The following is a 22,572-nucleotide window of genomic DNA, read 5'->3' on the forward strand; positions in this document are numbered from 1 at the left end:
GCACTCTTATAGAACAGAAAACTTAACCTCTTGGTTCCTTTTATCTGCCCTTTCCATCTCTGTTCCTTAACATTCACAGTCTTCTTCCTAGCAGGCTATCGTCTGCAGTAGCTACAATTCTACTGTCTTCTAGCTACTACCCACTGTAGTCTCATTTCTAAGCTCACTGAATTCTAAGCTAACTGACCAAAGTTACAGCTTCACTGGAATGGCTCATTGAGGGCTACAAGGCTTGGGCTCACACTGATCAGCATCAGCAATAGTCACATCTTCCAGGCAAACAGACATGAACACACAAACAGTCAGAAGACTGCAGTGGAAACCTAACAATTTGCTTTGTTAATGCAAAAAGCTGATGATTCCTCCACCCTCTCACAAAGACAAAACGCACACAACCTCTTTCCTCTTCACAGCGAGGGTGTGCAGCGACAGTGACTGAGTGCAGCTGCACAGGCAGTATACAAGCTTGACTCTAGCTGTTTTTACCAGAGAGCTTCCCTCAGTGTAAAATCCACTTGCAGAGCAGCTATGTTCTCTGTGTGATCTCAGAAAGGCAAAACCTTTACCACACACCAGAAACAGATGTGATCTAGCACAGAATTGCTTAAGACTATTCTGTACAGGGCCCACAGAACTAACAGCCACTTGGCATGCATGCAAAACCACAACACTACCTGTTAGCATCACTTTGCCTCCAGTAACAAGGAAGAGGTCCATAGCATACAAAAAATGGTCCAAAAAGGAACCCTTTGGACAAAAAGGGAAAGCACAAAAAAACAAAAACCAAAACCAAAACCCAAACCAAACCAAAAAACCCAAACAAACAATATTTGTAGGCACCTACTGCCTTCCTGAAACTTGGCAAGTCCCTTGAGGGCTGAGGTAGCTAATACATAGCTTTGGTTCTAGGATGCACACAGTTCCTGCCTGCTTGCTGTTGCAGTAGTTGAACATTCCATGCAAAGAAGCAGAGGACTTGCAGGGTTTTCCTCATCATCATCTTCTCTTGTGTTGCCTTTTCTGACCTTATAAAACAGCCTGCTTACCAGTGTTCAGGGCAGCAGTCTCCCTTCCTCAACAGAAAACAGGTGATTATGTCACAGACAATGTTTCTTATTTCAGGCAGTGTCATCTTTCCAGCCTTTTCCTCTTAAAAGCAGCATTTCTTTAACCTTGCTTTTAATTCAGGAAGATAAACTTGTGTGACAGAGAAAATACATTCCATAGCACAGTCACAGTCACATTTGTTTCTAATGCAACACTACAGAAACATTCACTGGCTATCACAGAATCAGTGTACCCCAAAAAACTCCAAATGCAATACCCACATGTAAAAAATGCTGTTACTGTCCTGTGCCATATATCTGATCACCACAGCTAACACAGAATTTTCACTCTGTGTGGGCCAACCTATACTCCAAATGCACATCCAATACAGCTCATTGGCACATCCTGGTTTAGGAGGTAACAGTGTCTGTTCACTGGCATCATGAGAAGCAAAAGCAAGAGAGATTTGTCCAGTTGTCTTCCTGTGCTTACGGAAAGAGGCAACCTTAGCCTCCATGTGTCTCAAGCCAGACTATGTGACAAGCTGCTGCAGTAAGCCTGATCAAGACAACTAATGAGCAAGATGGATGATTCAATAACTGCATCAAGAGGTCTTGTCCAGGACAGACAAACAAGCTGTGTGAAGTTAAAAGCAGCACCTGTAGACTGCTGGTGCTGAGTACAATGGAAAAGGACTGCAAGGTTATTAAAGGACACTTTAACATTTAATGAGCGAGATCTTTTCATTCAGAGAAGGCATCTCAATTAAAACTATGTTCAGATCCATTCTGCTGCTGGCTGTTTTGAAGCTCATTTTAAAATAAAAGGATGACGCCTCCTAGGGCAGGAACTTGCATCTCAGTTCTGCTTCTACGTTAATGCTCACGATTCAGATCTGAGTAATAGCATTATAGTGACTCTTGGATTAAAATCGAGTTTCAGGAGGATTATTGCTCATTCCTGCTTTTCCATACCAATTAACCTTGACTGTTAGGCAGAAACCTCTGTTCCCTGCATGGGAACAATTTCAAGAGCTATCAAGAAAAAGGGATCAGGCTAGCTGTTGAACAACAGTCCATGTAACAAGCCCTACTTAACACCTAACATATTTCCAAAGAAAATGAAATCCCTAGACTCTACAGCCCTACATAGTTCTTGTTGAATGTAAATACCACCGGACATATCATGTGTCTGTCATACCAATCACACCCTACGGAAGTCTCTTAAAAGTAATCAGAATCACACTTTTCTTACAGTCCCACTCCCTCCTTCCATAATACAAAGATCCCAGTCCCCCTAATTCAGTTGCACTCCATATCCTTAAGTATGCATTTTATTATCTATTCTTTTTGCTGCGTTAAGAGTAGCTTAGCTTCCCTGTTTTATAAAAGCCAGGACAGATCAGCATTGCCCAAGAAACACTAACGTCACTAACATGTAACTGGAATAGAACGCAACAGCTGATTAACATCTGAACAGGAACAGGACAGGAAGCAAAGGACCCGAATCCAATCCCCAGAAGGAATGTAAATGGCAAATAAAAATACCCAGGGGAGATTTTGACCAGGAAATTAACACTAGCTTTCTAATGCATATAAAAGCACAGAACCACCTTTAATGGCTACATCTGAAATTGCACAAGAACCAGCTTGGCAAAAGGTCATTTGCCAAGTTACCTTTAGTACTGACAGCTACATCGGGGGCTAATGACAGCTTCTCATCTGGAAACACTGACACACCAGAAGCCCGTTGAGTTTGTTTAGTGATCCTGTTCGCTTGATCTCTTAGTTTGTTCAGTGATCCTTTCAACTCTCACAAGGTGGTTTAGGCTACAAAATTCCAGAGCTTCTTCGTCTTCACACCTTGTGTTTCATGTCCTTCCCCACTCTGCCTTCTTACCTGTGTCCTTTTAAGATCTTCCATGGGAAGACTTTTGGAGCATGTTTCTCAGATATTTAAAGAGATGTATACTAGGCCATTAGAAAACAACTGATGGAGATCAGAACTCTCTAAAATTCCTGAAAATAACTGTCTGGGCCCTGACAGAAAAAGCGAATCTTGATACTCCTAACGACATGTATCTGGCAAAAACCTGGTAGATCACATGAGGGAAATCTGGGAGCCATGGCCTTAAACTTTCTCAAGCACAAGCTAGGGAACAGCTACAGCAGGCAAACATTTGAAGAGAAGTGAAGGAGGGAGTGGGTGAACATTTCTGTAGAAAATCAATATGTAGGAATTCCCTTCCCAGACCTCTGTCAGCTCCTGTGCTGTGTAGGAGGGGAAGAAAAAGGGGAAAAAAAAAATCACACATAACCTTCCTAGAGCATAAAATCAAAAGGCATTTACCTAGGACAAGGTAGGAACAGCTTAAATTCTTCAACCACTGAGAAGCGGACTCTCAGCCCCTGTAAGTATTCCCTAAGTCTCATACAACACCCAGTAATTAACATCAGCAGCCCTCTTGTTTCAGCCTTTGGTTTCGGAAGTTCTGCGAAAACTACAGTCTCTAGCTCCTCAGTGCCAGGGACTGAATGTCACTGAGCCATCCCTCTAGCAGAGAATATAGCAATGCTCCATTACTGCCATCTATATACTTGCCTCAATACGCTCTCTAACAGATCCCCTCTATATGAGTTGCAGTGACACGCAGATGGTTAACACACTATGCAGCATCTACACAGCCAGACAATGGAGCAGAGCTTGTTATTTACATTATTTACAGAGGACAGATGGACAAGCTATTGCAGTGAGCCAGCCTACAGAGCATCTGCAATCTTGAGGAGGTGTTAAGTCCAGCACTGATGCTTGCAGGTGCTGAAATTTCAAGCTCTGCCTAGCTGCAGAAAAGCCCAGCTCAAACCTGCTCAGCCATCTGAAATCTTTTGAAACCTTAAACATTTGTGAAAGTTTTGAGATGTTGCTTTTGCTGCATACACAGCACACTAACCAAGTGTGCAGGCAATTTTATTGGCAGGCTGAGGAGGAACCTTAAAATAAATAATATTTCAGGGGTTTCACATCTGTTCTAGACAAGAAAAAGCCTAATTTATAAGAAGGAGCAATCTACTTTAAACAAACACTATGGCTAAGAACGACCAAGTTGTACAAAGGCTTGCAATGATCAGTTCGCCCATCCTCCTCCAACATGCACCACAACAGGCTCTTTCATTCCACAATCACATGGCTGCAGCCAAACATGACATACTGTTCAGCAAGTAATAAAAAGGATCAGCTTTTTCCCAAAGGTCTTGTCTACATATACACTGTACTACATTAAATTGACTTAGAAAATAATGTTAAGCAGTATAACCCTCCTGGGTAAATGTTCTTAATTCAGTTTAAGAGCACTTTACATTGAATCAACTTAAGTTAAATAGATAGATACAAGACGCAAACTAAATTAAGGATGCCTATACAAGAATGCTGCACTAATATAATCACAGCTGTTTCTAATCTGATTAAGTTAAATCAGTACAACTTTCCTGCAGTGGCAAAATCCTTGCCATATTGAAGTTAACCCTTTTTTTGCCCTTTTCTACTTCCAAAGAAGGTTTTGCTGGGTTTTATGGTGATTTTTTTTTCTTCCAAAAAACCCAGAGTGACCTCTTTCTCTCTCAGAATCAATATAAGCTAACCACACTACACAAGGTATATTAAGGTATTAAAGGTATTGACATTTATATGACTTGAAAGTTTTACTACTCCTATGCCAATTAAAAAGCATAATAATGCTCAGACCAGCATGGCATAACATTTTTTATACTCTCCCCAAGCAAGAGGGGAAGTATGACCACAAATATTTGCACCGTACTCTGCTTTCCATACACCCACGCAGCTTTGGCTTGCTGATGTCCAACATACCTGGAGCAGTTCAGACACCAGGAAGGCAACGTTCCCCACTTGCTCATTCCTAAGGGTATGGCTCACCAACAGCTTATCTGAGCAAACTGGAGTGTGGAGTTAGAGCACGTTATCTAACTGCCCCCAGGCATGGTCTTATAACTGCCCCTCTTCCACCAAAATACAAAGTTCTCTTGCTAACTGTGGGGTAAGCACATACACAAAACAAGCCTGAGGTCACAGACCTAACGTGCTACAAATCCATACTCTAAAATCACCTCTCATCTCCTCAGTTCCCACAGCATTTCCCCTTGAAACGTATTTGTCAAAATTAAATTCCAGCAATTCCAAAATTACAGGGTTTTTTTTCCATTCTTCATTCAAAACTATCTGAACTGTTCTTCCTGAATATCAAGACTTACTTTATCTTAATTCTTTTGGTACTCTCACTTTCATCTCTACGTGCTTCTTCAATCAGGTCTCTTCAAGCTCACTCCAACCTTCCTCACAACCATCACCCCCTCCTCACTGCTGCCTTCTACTACTGTCTCTGAGCTACCATACACAGAACTAACTTCCTCTTCAGTACAAGTTTTCCATATTCAGCATGGAAAGACAATAGCAAGAATCCTCTCAAAGCCCCTTGCAGAGAACTAAATCCCTCACTGGCCTGCAGAAACTAAATTGTGCCACAACTCTGAACAACATGGTGAGCTGTCACTTCAGCTGAGCACCAGCAGCAGCCGTGAAATCAACCAGAGTTGTAAGTCCATTTAATTTATTATTTTTTTGAAAGAGCTATTTTGAAGCCCTGATCACATGGCAACACGGGCTGTAGGTACACAAAGGAGTTCAGTTGCTAAGGGAACCACACTTCCACATTTTCTGTTTTACAAGATTTAAATTTCAACTCTCAAAGGGCTGCAGACACATTTTTGCAATAAACTGTTTGGTCCTGAGTCTCAGATTCACACTGGTAGCTTCTAGTAATTATAAGGTTATGTGGCCCCACACCAACTCTAGGATTCATGCTCACCACAAATATATGCAATGAGGAAGGCAGGAACAATTTCCATTCCATAAGTAAATTGAGGCACTAGGAGAAAAAACCAGTTTTGTGCACTATTTTTGCACGTAATTCCATGTTAAAGAAAAACAGCCTCAGCTGTCATAAGAAAGGAACTGCAGGAAAATTCAGCAAGACACAGCCTTATTTCTTCTACCTAAAACAAGAGTGATCTGGGATAGAAAAGAGAAAGAAAGTGTGCATGAGCTAAACACCTACCTGACGGCAATTGAGTTGAATAGCCTGCAATTCTTTATAAGTACAAGTAAAGCAGCAACCCTGATCCAGTAGTAGGAGAACAATATTTGTACTATACTCAATTCTCTCTGCTGCTGGGGTTTAATCCCAGCAAGAATCATTTTGGTTTAATTAGCTTTTCCCTAGCAGATGGTCAGATGTGAGAGGCAGAGAATGGTACTGGCTTAACTGTTGGGTGATTGTGCTGCTGCATCTGTAGCTGAACAGTTAAGCGTGTCCACGAGTCCAGCTGTAGTCTGCACGACACAGTCCGTCTCTGCCATTAGCCAAATGTCAGCTTCCTCTTTCTCCAGATTATGTATCAGTCGGAGGCACTACCCAAAGGCAGACAAACAACTAACACACAGTCTCACCACCATCACCTTTCTCAGACAAAACCCTCAAATCTTAATCAACTGAAAGTCCCTCTTTCTTTGGTGACAGAAGCACATTCAGAAGCATTGCCATGGAAACTTGAGCCATCCTCTGTGCTATTCATCAGAGAAGATCTTCTAGCACAGAAATATTTCATGATCTCTACGGCACTGAATACAGACAGCAGTCAGTGTAACGAAGTAAAATTACAGACTCCAGCATTGTGTGAGGATAGCAGTGGGTCATTCTTCAACCAAGCCACCTGATCCTCCCTCCACCTACAACGAGCAATAGCTGTTATAAGCTGGCAGGGAAAAGCAGTGTAGCAGTGAGAGAAACAGAAGTGGTGTTAGAGGAATAAACCTATCCAGCCAAAGGGAGAAAAGGGAAAGGGGTTCACAGCCTTTTCCCAAAGCTGATCACATCCTGCCACTTTCCCTTCCCTGAGGTTACGAGTGATGTTGCTACTGACTCCCTTGCAAAGCAGGATTCCTACCAGGCACAGATGCCTCCCACTTAACCCAAGCCACAGCCACTGTTTACTTTGCAGACCACATCAAGTATTCCCCATCGACTTCCACTCAGTCTCTGTACCCAGGCATGATGTGGAGTGTTAGAGCACCCACACCTACACACTGGCAGTAGTCGTCTCAACAGGCCACAAGGGCAGAACAAGGAAAGGAGACGGCTTTCAAAAACATGCTTTGGGCCTAGCAGATTCAGAGCCTGAGCCAAGGGCAGGAACAGGCACAAAACTTGTCTCAACTCTGTAAACAATAGAGCAGCACGGCTCCTGAAGCAGAATGTAACCCTGGAGCATCTCTTTTTTGTGGTGTGGCCCTGTAGTTAATCTGCCTCACTTCGCCTCATTTGGGTTTTTGTTGGATTTTTTTTTTTTTTTAAGATTTTTTTTTTTAATGATTCCCTTAGTCTTCAGCACCATTGAACTGCTGAGAGATTTCATTCTGAGAGTTCAGTCACAGATATATAACACAGTTTAATCCAGCTTAGGAAAAACAAACAGATCCACCCAGCCATCTTTCATTGGTGACCTGTATAAAGCACGCAACTGGCTCTGGCTCTTCTCTCCCCATTCACCTGGGCTCCTGTCAGTCCTTTTAACAGCAGATCCTAACCACAGCAGAGGGGACCCACACCTCCACCCCCTGCCCTACAGGCTGCACATGAGGAGGCTGCCTGTCACCAGCAGTCACATGCTGCACTGCTTGTCTTTCTGTATATGCTGTATTGTACCTCCTAGGTTCACCTTCCTCCCTTTGGGGGGATAACCACCAATGCCCCACCTGAGACCAAGCAGGGTTGCTTCAGCTCTTCCCTCAGATACAACCCCTCCTCCAGGCAGAGTCAGAGCTCGCATCAACCATCTCCTTCCACATTTGTCATCATTGCTAGCACCAGTGTTGTTTTTCAGCTGGAGCTAATAATGAGCATAAATTGTCTCAACGGGCAATTGCAGCAAAGGCCCAAGACTTCAGTTTTACCACAAGGTCAGCTTGTCCAGACTAGCACTGCATCCCCTGCCTGGCATTGCTCTTGTAAGACTGAAATGCCTCATCTTTACCACCATTATCCTTTGGGACAGCATAAGGCCATTAATTATTCTGAGGTTAAGGAAAAACATCTCCTTTTTAGCAGTGAAGACAAGTTGCCCACCTCCACAGGACTCCTCCCTGAAAAGCCCCTGTAAGTAAGCTCTGTGCAGCTCTTCAGAGAGCAAGCTGGGAATGAGAGATAGTTGAGCTGCAAGCAAAGTCACCTATCCTCAAAGGGGCTCTAACTGAGAGCAGAGGATGATCGGCCCCAGATATCCTAAAGAAAGCAAACCATCATGTTCCAGGTACTTTTTTTTTTTTTTTTTTTTTGGTCAAGTGTCAGACTAAACCACTCTAAGAACTAGCCGCTCACTGCTCATCTAAGGGCAAAGACCATGGACAAATGCCAGTCTATAGCCAGGCAGATGTTGCAAAGATAAGGTGTTTGTCCAGTGCCAACAGCAAGCTGTTCGCTCATGCCTTCAGCTTCATGCAGCTGCACGAGCTTAGCTCTAATGAGTCCGTGACTCTGGACTAAGGAATGTCTCAACTGCAGAAACACCAGCTGTGCTGCCGGCTCAAGGTGCCCCAGAATCAGACCAATTCCCAGTTTTACTGTCCAGCCGTCGCCCTGCTTTCTGCTCCCTGTCCCACCAGGGGGAGATCTAGCTACTCGGTGAGGGTTACTGCTGTAGCCAGAGGAGCACATCTCCCCGGCAGAGGTGTTTGGGACTAGACAGTCCTGTCCTACACAAAACATTCAGTTCCTACACTGTCCTGAAGGCCAGCAGGGAAGCCAAAAAAAGGAACTAGTCACTTTTTCTCCACAACATATTAAAACTCACTGACAGGAAAGAAAAAGGCCAAGAATCAGCCCTCCTTTCTCCTGAGCCAATGTCACATGTATTTCGTTCCAGTTCCCTTACTCCCTTGCTGGCAATCAGAAAGCAACAGCAGAAGCAGTATTTAATCTTAAACAAGACCTCCATTTTTGCAGCCATAGCCTATATCGCACAACAAAGCTGAAACACCCAATGATCATACACACTTAAATGTTCTATCAACATCATTCCACATAATCCATTTTTAGACTTACTTATATTTTGCTACACCTCACATTGCCACTGGCCATATTGTTGAGTTTGGCACTGCAGAACAGAGGAAGGAAAACGAAGATTCAGGCAACACACTTTCTCATCAACACCCAAGCCCCAAAAGTCAGGTATGGAGTCAGTGGCAACTAGCTTGAAACAAAACGCACAGTTTACATGAAATCAAGAGACAAGAGAGCCCAATGTGAATAATTTCCAAAGGTTTCACAATGGTGAGAGTCTTTTGCAACAAGTAACATTCCCCTAATCACCTATCATTGAGGTCCTGCTTTGAAAAGTGATACATCCTTCGAGAGAGGGTGGCACAGATCTGTCTGGTAACAGCAGCTCTGCAGCAACTGACCCACAGACTGTGGCAACAGCTAAAAAGCAAAAACTATCCTATAAAGCCAGAGCACTTCTGAGAGCCAATTCTTTCATGCCTGCTATTGTCTAAGATAGCAGTAGGCAGGTCTTCTGCAGAAGACTAACTTTAATATATAAATGACAGGCAGGTCACAGAATTTCAGGCTGCTAGAAATTGCCAGAAGGGAAACTGCAAGTCCCAAAGATCAAAGCAAACTGGTAATGAAGTGAACAGCCCAGGGCTTATGAGGACACAGAAGATGCTCTGCTGTTCTTTCCACAAGCCTTGCCTACGGGCTACAGATACTGACACTGCCAAAAGGGACCACGTTTCCCTGTGCTAGGCAAATGAAAGACTTACATAACAAGGACAACGATGGCTTGCATGATAGGGGCATAGAAAACTAGTGACCATTTCTCACAGACATTGTGTCAAGGATCCCAAAATAATGCATCTGCATCCTGATCTGCCATCCTTCACCAAGCTTCCCGTCCTCATCTCTTGAGGTACCAGCCAGAAAAAGGAAGCTTTTCCAGAAGAAGCTGGAGCAGTTCAGCTGCAGCACATATGTGTAAGAACATTTATGCACTGACTGGGGCAAGCACTCTTGCCCGGGTTAAATCCCAGAGCCATTCCATCTCCAGGCAGACATCTCACATACAGTTTGTACTGAGCAGGGCTTGATGGCATGAGCCACCCCATCATCTACTGATTGCCAAGAGCACACAGGCTGCAGAGGGGGATGAGCCAACCTTAATTGGCCTTATCGGTGTAAATTAAACCCTACAACACACCCAAGCAAACAGCCAGTTCCTTTGGAGGAGCAGGCATGAGTTATTTTGCTGCAGCTATAAAGGAAACATTGCTGCTAGGACATGCCCCTGGAGTGACTGTGCCACTCAGCTCTCCTGCTGCATTCCTGGGGTTGTTTAGCATGGACTCAGCTCTAGCCATTCCACAAGCAAAAAGTCTGAACCCTGAATGCCATCTGCAAATAAGCCAGGCTCCACCTCCTGCATGCCTGCAGGCCACCAGGTGTGGCCAGGAATGGCACAAGCTACACACTAAACACACCTTTGATGTGGAGCTGAAAGCATGTAGCCAGGGGGCATGAACAGCACGCCGCCCGCTGCTGTGCTGACTCCCAGTGCAGGAATGTGGCTGCAACCACAGGCCAAGGAAGGCAAACACACTGCATTCCTCACCAGGCAGGGAAAGAAAACAAGGAGCAAGCCCACACACCCACCACGCTGACACCCGCCACGTTCCCCACGCATGCCAGCCCTGCCACTGCCAGGACCCCAACAACAGCTTCAGCCTTAAACTCGTTTGTGGGAGAGTCCTCGAGTTCTCCAGGCAACTTCCTGAGCCATGGGGCAAGAGAAACAGAGCAAGGCAGGAGAGTTATCAACTGGGCACACAAGCCATGGGGAAGAGAAAAGCCACCACCAGGGCTGGGAAGTAACCACGTTCCAGGGCAGGAACAGCCTGGGAAGGGAATTTCCCTGACTTTTCCTATATGACAAAGGGCAAACATAACACTGAGACTTGTTGAGCTGAGGGGGCAGAGCTGAATAAGAAGCTGACTTTGGGCATCAGGGGTGCTTGGAAGGATCCAGACTTTTTTCCACCCCCAGGAAACTACTCTACCTTAAGTCAAGCAGCTTCTCTGAGATGCAGACACTTACTCATTACCCAAAAATCCTTTTGTAAACACTGTCCCCACTGCCCACAGAAACAGATCTGATCTTCATTGTACATTATTCTCCCCCTACAGCATTGACACCTGGTCACTTACGTGATCACGAGAAGAGAGACTCAATGTACAAAAACCCAAGACATCAGGTAACCTCTCATCTCAGAACCTCACTATTTTAGAGTCATGAACAGACTCTATGCTCTAGTTAGAAAAAAACACTAATCCTCCTTCATGCAGCACTCCTGCAAATCCCAAAGCTTTCCAAAGAATTCACAGTTCCCAAACATGAAGTTACTCTGAAATGAAAAAGATGAGGATGCATCAGGAGGTGAAGTTGTCAGCAGCATTCTCAAGTCCATGAGAGGAAGGCTGTATTGTGAATCCCCCACATTCTGAATCTGCACTTACTTTGTATAATACAACGAAACATCAACCCACTCCTAAAAACCCATTGCTTAGAGCTAAGGGCCAACTGTGAGACTTAATAGGCAGTGTTCTCTCAGCGCCAAGCAGGAAAGCCAACACTGTCACAAGCACTGTAGCAAGAATATATCCCACTTGAATCTACACCAATACCCAAAGGCTGCCAACAAAAGAGCTTCTATCTGCTGTGCTTCAGAGTAGGTTCTGAACTTCAGCAAAGCACACGGATGTCAGAAAGGAGCAGGAGCAGGATTTCATAAGGCAAAAATGACAAACAGATATGGTAGAAGACATGTTCCCTTCTACTTTCCAAGAAGCAAAAAGCACACACACAGAGAGAGCCCTATGCTGTCACTGCACAAAAGTGTCAGCAAATTCAAAGAGCACCCACAAAGGGCTAAAACACTGTAATCTCTGGGTAGCCTGGAAGGCAAAAAGGTCAGTGTAGCCACAAGCTCCAGAAACATGCCGATGCATCTAGCAAGCTGCTGGAGCAGGGATGATTTATAAGGCTGTGGCCCAGCTGCTCCACACCCCACATGTGAATTTCAAGGCCCTCGCTGAGGGGAATGGTCTGGTATTAGGTTAACAAGAACAGACCAGATGAGGTCCAGTAGACTTTCCCATGCCCATTAAAATTCAAGGCCTCAAGCTAGCTACTCCCTTCTACACCAGTAAGGTAAGCTGCTGCATTAGCTCCAGTACTCTAAAGAAAGAGGCATGAAAGGCCAGATTTACCAATAGATTTATATCCAAAGATATAAATAGAAGCCTGGCAGGATTTACAAAAGCACCCAAACAGATTAGGTGTCTAAATCACTGCATGCAGGAGAAAGGGCTTCTCCACTTCTAACCACTCCATACCTCTCCAACCCTAGCCGCCACAAGAAAACCCATTTCAGAGAGGACAGAAGCCCCTGCTGCTCTACAGGTTGCCAAGGGCCATCCCTGTGCAAACCACTTCAATGGTGACAGCACCCAAATTCCCACAAGTCTCAACAGTGCAACCTGCAATGGCTGCAACTCTCGCAGAATGTAGGTCTGCCTATTTCCCAGAATAGGAGCTGTCTCTTCAGCCTCTTCCCTCCCTTCCCCCACTACATCTTTATTTTTCATAGACTTAATACTGTTTCAAGGTACAACCCTCATCCTGCCACCGGTGGGTGGGTGAGTGGGGGAAAGGGGCCCTTTATAATTGTAGTGTTGCAATCTGTCAGCCAGGCCAGGCGGCCTGTTCCCGCCTGCAGTGTATTAAATACCTTATAACTGATTACACCCCCATGGGGCATGATTAGCAGTCTTCAGAGAACAAAGTCTACTTTCATAAGAATAAGAACAGACACGTACTGCTAACCTACTACACAGCTGGGCAGGTGAGGAAACAGGGGAAAAAAGGAGGGGGTGCAGAGGGGAAGAGTTAACTGCACTGCTAACTATTCTTTCCTTCCCTCCCCTATTGCAGTGTCTCTGAGTTGTGATTTCCACTACCCTGAATTGCTCCCCTCGGACCTACCCCAGAAGATTCAGGTAATGTAAGCCCATAAACAAACTGCCACCTGTGGAAGTCAGGCAAAGTCCTAACCTGGAGAGGTAAGGCCTTGAGGCAAGCAGATTGAGCTTTGCTCTGTGTGACAGCAATTCCCTTCACACCAGTTCCTAGGAAAAGGGAAGCGTGAATTTCAACAGCAGCATCAAAAACAAGGAAAAGGAGGGAAGGCTTGAAATACGATCACATACCCACACCCCTCTCTAACCTCTCTATGTATCTGGAAAGTCTATATAAGCAACAGCAAAACATCTAATTCAGTCTGGAGGTTAACAGCTCTCCAGAATCAGATGATTTTTTTTTTCTTGTGGTGAGAGAGGAGGCAGCAAACAGGAGGAAAGCCCTCTCCACCCGAGAGAGATAATAGGGATCCCCAAACATACATAGTCCATATGCATTGCTGCAACAAACCAGCCTGATGGAAACTTAGCCAATCTGACATGAAATGACCTACAACTCATTAGCAGGTGCCTTCCAAATCTCAAATGCCCACACAGCCAGCCACAAACATATTTGGTGCTATCTGGCCTCCATCTCAGCAAAACACAAAGAATCAAACAGACTATACAGCCTTTCACCAAAAGGAGTAAGAAAAATGGAGGCAACTCCTAGGCTCAAACAAGCCTAGGATGAGCCCTTCCAGCTACTCTCCCCAAACCTATGACAGAGGAGAGCAGAGCAGGAAGCTCCAGGAAAACATTTTTATTTCAGAGGGACACCTGTGCAGCAGCTTCAACAAAATAGTAAGAACCTTTCTAACTGTGTCATTTTGGAAACAAGTCACCTGCTTTACCCAGAGCCCACTGGCTTTGCCCATGGCCCCATGGAAGCTCATGGTACAGTCTGGAAGCACTTGTGTTCAGCTGATGCATCTAGAAGGGGGCACCTTGCTGACACATTCCACCCACATTCTTACTCAACCCACCAGAGAAAGGATTTGTTGACGGAGACACCAACCCAGCTAAAAATGATCTACTTATATCTGCTTTATTCAGCAGCTGGTCCTTCAGCCAGCACATAGGAGGCATCTGAACTGTACTGTCTAGTCTCGTTTGTACAGCAAAATCTGCATGTTCTCTTTACTACAGAAAGACCTGAAGGCACCAACTGACTTCAGGCTCTGATGTACTCGACATTGATGTAAAAGCATCAGTACATTTAGAGTTATCAAACAGATTGTGCTTCCAGGGTTTGGACAAACGGGAGGCTTCACCATAAACACAAGTTAGTCATTAGAAGCTCCAGAAGGTAATTTAAATTATCACAGCCAGCACAAAAATAGTTTTACTTTGGGACTTGAAGTTGCAAAGCTGTAATAAATCCAAGTGACAGAGTAAAACTTTTTATAAAAGCTGAAAATTAGTTGTGAAGCCCCAGACAGCCTTGTATATAATTTGATTCAACTACCATGGACTAGCAAAAGGGAAATCACTCTTCACACTGTAAAAAAAAAAGATCCAAAAACTCTATCATCCTTCAGCTCCTAGGAGGCAGAAATAGTCTGCTTGCATTTTATATGTGTATATATATACACACATGTAAAATATATAGAAATAATAAATATATAAATAAAATTAAAAACCCACGCATCTAACAATAAATGGTTCAATCCCCCACCATGCTGGGCAGCTATCAATCAGGCATCTTAGCTCAAATTGGAGCACTGCAATCCAACGCTCTCCCCTGGCTGCTGTACCCTCACAGATACCCTGCAACCATCCCCCATTCCCAGAGTAAATTGCCTTCCACTGCAGAGAAGCACTCCTGCTATTCCAATACCGGTATTCACCACCAGGGCAAGAGACCCTAATTTAGCCCCACACGGGCCTTCTGCAAACTGCTAATCCCCAATACACAGCTGTTTTTCAAATGTACAGGCATGAGCAAACCATAAACGATTTATGGCGCGTGGCAGGAAGACTCCTGGCTCCCTGCGTAGGCGGGGTTTTGGGACAAGATCATGCTTGGACTAATGTTTATATTGCAAGTTGTCAGTTGGGTAGTAAATCATCTCTGGAGCTGCATAGTAATACAGCTCTCCCCATCCAGCTGGAGCCTTGACAACATTGAATTCTGTTATAGCCATTTCAGATACACCTGGGGACCTATTTACAAAGGCATCATCTAATCAAGGAAAAATGGATACACTTATAAGCAGACTGTACAGAAATTCTGCAGCCCAGCAAGGGTGATTTGCTTTCAAGAATCAATCCACCCTGGTACAAGAAGCTTCCCCAAAATGACACTCCGTACTAGCCCTAGAAATCAGATTGAGTGCCTACACAGACATCTACTAACAGAGCGCATTGCTAGCAAAATACAGTTATCTGAGAAAATCCTTCTGAGCAAAGTTTTCATTTCCTAGTATTTACATAACCATACTGCAAGCAATGCTTAGAAATTAAATTCTAAAAGTTCAAGAAATATATTTTGCATACTTTAGTGCATGAGACACTTTCTTCACAGAAAAATGAAACCACTTAAAGGTAGGATGTGAACTTGAAGTCCATTCTCAAGAAAGGTTACTTAAAGCAACTCTAATTTTAAACAAATATCCTGTCATTTTCCATTATTTTCTTTTCCCCCATTTGAAAGGGCTGTGCACACAATACACTGGGTACGGATCTCCCACAGCTAAAAGAGAAGGGGGGAAGAGTTCTCAATAAGGAAAAAATAATAAATAAGAACACACAAGAAAAAACAGGACAGTAGAATTAACTGCAATCACATTTCAGTTGTGTGAGACCAGATTTCAAGTCATCTCCCTAGAATATTTTTAACCTTCCCATTGGGCAGCAGCAGAGTCCTCACTAATGAACAGCAAAGCTGAAGTATGAAATCTCATTTAGGAGACAATGAAGCAAGGAATCTTTGGGAATCGTATAGAGCTTGTGCAGCAAGATACACGCAGGTCTAAATGCAGTTACCCTGAGTAGCATATGCTAAAATAATGGTCAAAAACCTTACTGCCACAACGATTATCTAATTATTATCTCAGGAAAATAACTTACACTCTTTTGAAACAAATGCTAAAAAGTAAAATTCGCCTAAGGCTTTTTATGAGCCTAAGTATAATTCCCCAATGGTTAGAGAAACTACCTCATCTGTCCCTTTTGATTTCAGAACCATTCGTGCATGAGTGTTAAATTAATGCAACCAGACAACTGAGACTTCAAACACAAGAGTAAGAAAATCCAGTTATGACTCCTACAACATTGTCAAAACCAGCTTTATCGCAGAGCCAAAACACAAATATAGAACTCAACCAAAGACATAGCAGTCACTGACTGCTGAATTCGCTGACCCCTAGAAATCAGAAATTTAAACCAGTTCTCTCTTGCCACTAGCAGCAGGTCAGATCCTCTGTGCCTAAAAACCACAGAAAACCTTACTTTCCAATCCTGACCCATTTCACTTTCTCACCATCACAAAACTTCTGTGAAAGTCAGTAACCCTTTACATACAGCCGTTACACCTGCCACAACAGGGTTATGTTGTGCCCTAAAGCACATGTTGTTCCCAGAACAGCCCATAGGGAGGGTATCCATACAAGGATCTCAAGGTTTGCATGACCTGCTCCTAGCTCTGAAAATCCCCCTCTTTCCTTCAGGAGTTCCCCTTGCGTTTAGGCAAACATTACAAACAAACACCTTTTTATACATATCTCCATACTACTGCCACTTACCTTTATTAGCCTATCCATCAAACCAAATTTATGCCTACTTGACCAAGCAGCACTGATGGTTCTCTTGATCCTCAACACAGATTGGACATGAGCACAAGACACAGACTGTGTCTTCCCAGACACTAGTACATTGAGGCTCATGCTACAACATGCCAAATCTCACTTGAACAGCCTTAAAGCCCTTCCTTTCAGCCACCTTCCAGACTAAAGTCCACTACAAGACTGCAACGTGGAGAGGCCAAACTCCACACATTCTTTCCCCTCTAACAAGCAAAGGCAAGGAACACAAAGAGCTTTGCCTGATCACTTGGCAGGAAGAGACAATACATGTCTTCACATTCACAAATGCGACAGACCTCATCTATGGACTGCGCTATCTTTCCAAGGAGCCTGCTCTCCACCAGCTTAAAATCCTCAACTACCAGGCCTAATCAGGGCAGCTCAAGTGCTCTGTGGGTTTGTTTTTTGGTTGGTGGGGTTTTTTTCCTAATGCAGTTATCACAAAAAGAAAGGTTAGTGGGCAACCTAACATAGTGAGTAAGTGTGATTCAATACCTTGCCTCTGACCCAGGCCAATACAAGGTGGTTTAGAAGATGGAGCAAGAAGCCTCAGTGGACAATTATGGAACAAACTGCCCTTTCTTTAAACCTTTACCTGTTAAGAGATTGGGTTATGACTTAAAGATACACCTTCTAGAATGAGTTCTTTAGCTAAAGCAAGTCTGAACATTTCCACCCATAAGTGCTTGATCTTTTCTGAATCCCGCTCAGCTCTTAGCCTCGGTGCTATTATGTGGTAGTGAATTTCCACAGATTAGACATCATGTGAAAATACTTCAAAATGATTATTCAGTTTGATGCCTATCTGTTTCACTGAATTGCATTCACCTCAACTGAAGAATACATTCCAGCTCCTTCACCTCTGCATAGCAGTCTTCCTCAGGCTTGGCACCCAGCATTGTTGAAAAGCAGAGGAAAACTGAGCCCACCCAAGTGATGCTTATCCTGCATTCCAACCATTGCAACGCTATTCTCACAGTCCTACATGGCCTTCTACGCCATTTCCTTCCTAAGCACAGCTCCCAGGAGGGCACTCCAGAGAGGGTGGCTCATGTCATTCCAAACATGAGACAGCCTGCAAGCTGCTGCTTTTGGCCCTCTCTGAGCATATTAGCAATAAGGCCATACATTAACATCCTGACAATGAAGAGAACAATTTCCAAGTCTGGAACAAACAAGGGAGCAAAAAAGAGAAAAGATTAATTTAAGTCAAAAAGATTCAGCCAGATAAGGCATTACAAGCTGTGGAAACAAGCAAACAGCTCCTGGGAAGGGAAAAAAAGAGGCGGGGGGGGTGGGGGCACAACATGTCTCAGAGTGCCCACTTGCCTTAAACAAGGCAGGGCCTGACTTGCACTCTATAGCAATTTCACCGTGCTACAGAATATGCAGGACAGTGGATCACACAGGGGTCTGCTTCATTTTGAAGTCATGGCTTTTCATCTCCTCCACTGAGCTTTACTAAAGCATTTAATGCCACAGTATCCAAGTATCTTATAGACTCTTACGGACTCTTCCTCAAATCCCCAATAAGATGGGCATTAATCGTATTTTGCAACCAAAGAACGGAGAGCAAGAAACAGTAATGAACTGAACATGCTCACACAATAAATCTGTGGCAGAAATTAGGTATCCTACGTTGCAGTTCAGAATTCTGACCGCAGGCTCATCCTTCCCCTCCAACCAGCTGTAAAGGTACTTCAATTTTAAAAAGTAACATTCGTCCTACTACAGTTACAGACCCAGCCAATCTAGATCTAAGGAAAAGCCCTTGGGTAGGGGAACTGGCAGGGAAACAGGATGGACGATTTCATGCCCCAAGGCATTAGCCCTGTTTGCATAGATTACGCACATGGTTCCTTTGCAGTCCTGTGTAAAACGAATTTCAGAGAGGATCATATTTACCCAGTTACAAGTGACTTGAAATACACACAGCTAGCACAAATGCCACAAGCACTCACTCTCTCCATAGCTCAAGGTGTCATAAGAAAAGGGGATATCTTCCCAACCAAAGCCTTCAAGCCAGGAGATGAACATACCCAGCTTCAGGACCTTAAATTTACTCTCAAAGCATCAATCAAGTCAAACAGCCAAGAAAATCTGTTCTATTATGACAATTCCAGTTCCTGACAACCCCAGACAAAAGAGCAGAGATGAGTCAAAAATGTGTCAAGCCAGATCCTCATTTCTGAGCAGAGGAATCCTGCCCTCAGTCTGTATCACATGCAGGCTCATTTGAGATCCCTGCATGTTGTATTTCTCCCAGCAACATGAAAGGCAGAGGGTTATTAGCTAATAATAATTAGTTATTACATTATTCTTGTCACACTGTGCTGTAAAAGCGAGGCCCTTGTTAGCAAGTACACAACACAGTTAATTCATTACAATCTAACCTCCAGAACTATTTCTTGGGACTACACTGTAGATGTGGTGACACATGGAAATCTCAGAGGGTCTAGTTTTCACTGGATCCTCCATAAAACATAGCAGACATTTTAACAGGTTAGGGAGCTCACCTTCAGAAAAATCATCAGCCTCCAGGACTCACAAGCATCAAGTCTATTTCAAACAACTACCCAGTCACATTTTACTGAAACTTGTTCACTTTGCTATTGTTCAAACAGCTTGGCTTTCTTCATCTTTTTAAAAGCACTTTATATGCCACACCAGCTGCCACAAATCCCTTCTCCAAGCCAGCTCTGGTACCATTCACATCAGCATGTGGACCAAAAATCACTCGTCCCATCTGACTATTTGTACTGCTCCAGGACAAAAAGGGGGCAGACCTGCAAAAGACTATACCTCTTTCAAAGCTATAATCTAGTTCCCCTACATACTATGCCACATGATTGTACTTAGACTGGATGGCAGAGATAAGAATTCAGGGTTTGAAGGCTGCAAAGCAAGTTAGCTGCTGCTAAGTCACAAATGACTTGAAACAGATCGGAGAAGAATGCAAGGTCATCTTTGGTTCAGAAAGCTGGTCTGAGGAGGCAACAGGTCTTGGCATGTAACTCATCCCCTTCTGACCCAATGCCTTGTTAATGTTAACATTAAGATGAAGATAGCCATGGTCTGCACTTTGGAACTCCACTGGCCCTGCTGAAATGCATTCCTATGATTTCAAGAGCACTAGGTGCCTGGGAAGGAATGAAAAGCCAAAAGCTCCTGATACCACAGCTAAGACATGCTAGCTTAAATGCCGATTTAACATCCAGAAGCTGAAACACACTGTATGCAATGTACTATTGGGATACATATCCTTTCTGCAGTGATTCACTAAGACGTGAAGAAAGGAGCTGTACTAAAAGTGATTTGACAAGTAACTGAAAGGTATGATCAAAGGACCAGCTGCTGTGTACCAAACAGTTGCCCTTCTAAACTGGATCTCAACAGTTTGTTCAGGAGAGGACAGAAAGGCCAGCGGTACACCTGTACCACCCATCAGGGGATCAGCCAAAATATGGGTGGAAAAAACAATGTGGTGGAAGAAATAACCTAACAGAACAGAGGTTCACTAGAATTACCTAACTTTGGTATTGCAATTATCGCAAAAGCAGGATCATCAGAAAGGATTTCATTGAGATTCTGGCTGGGTAGACCTCTTGTGATTATACACAAAGCACAGCTACTTCAGCACTGACAGAACAGACTTTAGACTGCTTCTTTGGATGGCATGTAAAGTGCACTGGCTTACATCTTTAATTGAACTTTTCTTCCCAGGAGATCTTACTGAATTTTTCAGGGTCACTCCCATTTCACTGACAACCCTGGCCTCTCAATTCAAGCAATACAGGCCTACTATGATGCAGAGAACACCACAGAGAGGGACAGTTTTTCAGGTATGTGGTTCATATATGCTCAAAAAATTTAAGTAGTGGGACCAAAAGAACACAGTATGACTCAGCATCAGCTCATTCCTGGCTTTCTTACCTGCTGTCTGATGCTTCAACAAGGATTCATTGCTTCCTCTTACGTAGGCCCTTTATCCCAGTTCCTTCTCTGAATCTGTAAAAGAGATGCATACCTCTGAAAAGCTTTCACTGGCATAGAACTATCTATATTTGATGGATGATCCTTTTCAGCGGACAACCTCCACCTGGCATCTCTCAGATCTAGGTCATTCTCAGCCTTGCCAGACTTGCATATCATTTCCACACCCTGATGCCTAGCAATGCAATCTCCTGACCATCTAAAAATCCGTTTATTAGCACTCAATCTTTTACTCTGCTCCACACAGTGTGCTAAAGCCCAGAGCCAGATGCGGTTCAGTATTTATTGTTCACCTGTTTTTCTTTAAAGTCTTCCCATGTTCCCAGGGGCTGCTCACCAATTCTACAGTGGGAAGCATCCCTTGCACTAAAGGGGGTGTACAGGCGGGTAGATAATTTCCCATTCCCCCCTGCCAGGTTTGGCACCAGGGGAGTGCTGCTCCTTCTCTTCCAGCTCTGCCTCTGTCAGTTATACTCTGGTTCTTTAACACACATGCTGGCCCAGACTTGTTCCACTTTGCAGCTCCTACTCCAGCAACGCTCCCTGCACAGATACTGCTTTCTCATCCCCCACACCACCTAGCTCTCCATCACCCAGACAAGGCTACACCCTGCATGGACCTGGTTCGGCCTGTGCTTCCATGCCTGCTCTGCTCCCTAACGCCCTGTTGGCCGAGGCGGTGCCACCACCGCCCTCCCCCACGGGGACGGCCCCTTCCCCAGGGCCGAGACTGCGACCCTACCGCCCTCCCGCACCCGGCCCTCATCTGCCGCTCACCCCGCCTGGCTGACTCTTCCTGCCCACGGTGCGACCCGCCCGGACCCGCTGTCCTCGGGGGACCTCCTCCCGGCCCCGGGCCACACGCGGGGACAGGGAGAGCCCCCCACTCGCAGGACGCCGGCCCGAAGCCCGCCCGGGAAGGTCGGCGAGGCCCGGGGGCGCGGGGGGCCCCGCCCGGGCCCGGCTCGGTCCCCAGCCGGTCGCCTTCCCCGCTCCCCGCCCCCGGGGCCCCAACCCGGCTCTGACCCGGTCGGGCTCGGCTCCGCCCAGGGTCCCAGTGACTTTGCGGCCGGTTCGGCCCCGGTTCGGCCCCGCCCCAAACTTTGCCCCCGCTCGGCCCTGCCCCACGCTCTCGCTTCAGGCCGCCATTTTGCCGCGGGGCACGCCGGGTAATCCGGCGGAATCCCCACGCTTCAGCGCAGCTGCGTCATCGGGCAGCACAGAGGGGGCGGGGCCAGGCGCGGCGGCGGGCGGGCGGCGCGGCTCCCCCGTCACCGCGGCAACGCGAGGGGCGGGGCGGCGCGGGCGGCGGGGGAGAGGGGCGACAGGACGAAACCAACGGGGCCGCCCGGGGGTGGGGGCCAGGGGAACCCGAGTGCCAGAGCGGGGAGGCCGGTGCCGGTGCCCTCTCCTCAGGAGGGGGTGAGGCGGGTGGCGCTTCTCTGCCGGCGCTGCCAGCGGGTTCAGCCTGCCGCCGCGCCGGCCGGGACCGCTTACCCTTTCCGGTTCGGTGGGGTCCGGGGCCGTGGTAGCAAGGGGCGGGTGGCAGCTTCGGGCAGGTCCGCGTTTGTTTGGGAAAGCTTTGCT

General features: G+C 45.4%; 1 protein-coding gene across 4 annotated transcripts in view; it reads right to left on the bottom strand.

Annotated features, from left to right (window-relative positions):
* Nucleotides 1–22,148, bottom strand: part of TJAP1 (tight junction associated protein 1) — a 40,022-nt gene extending 17,874 nt beyond the window's left edge. For 3 of the 4 annotated variants that reach the window (XM_069800457.1, XM_069800456.1, XM_069800454.1), the window contains exons 1-2: nt 22,012–22,148; nt 20,926–21,000 (exon numbers count right to left, since the gene is read on the bottom strand). The gene's annotated coding sequence lies outside the window, so the exon portion shown is untranslated. The other variant, XM_069800455.1, reaches the window with a different exon arrangement.
* Between the last annotated feature and the right edge of the window lie 424 nt (nt 22,149–22,572).

Source organism: Haliaeetus albicilla, chromosome 13 (genome assembly GCF_947461875.1).
Source record: "Haliaeetus albicilla chromosome 13, bHalAlb1.1, whole genome shotgun sequence".
NCBI classification, from domain to species: domain Eukaryota; kingdom Metazoa; phylum Chordata; class Aves; order Accipitriformes; family Accipitridae; genus Haliaeetus; species Haliaeetus albicilla.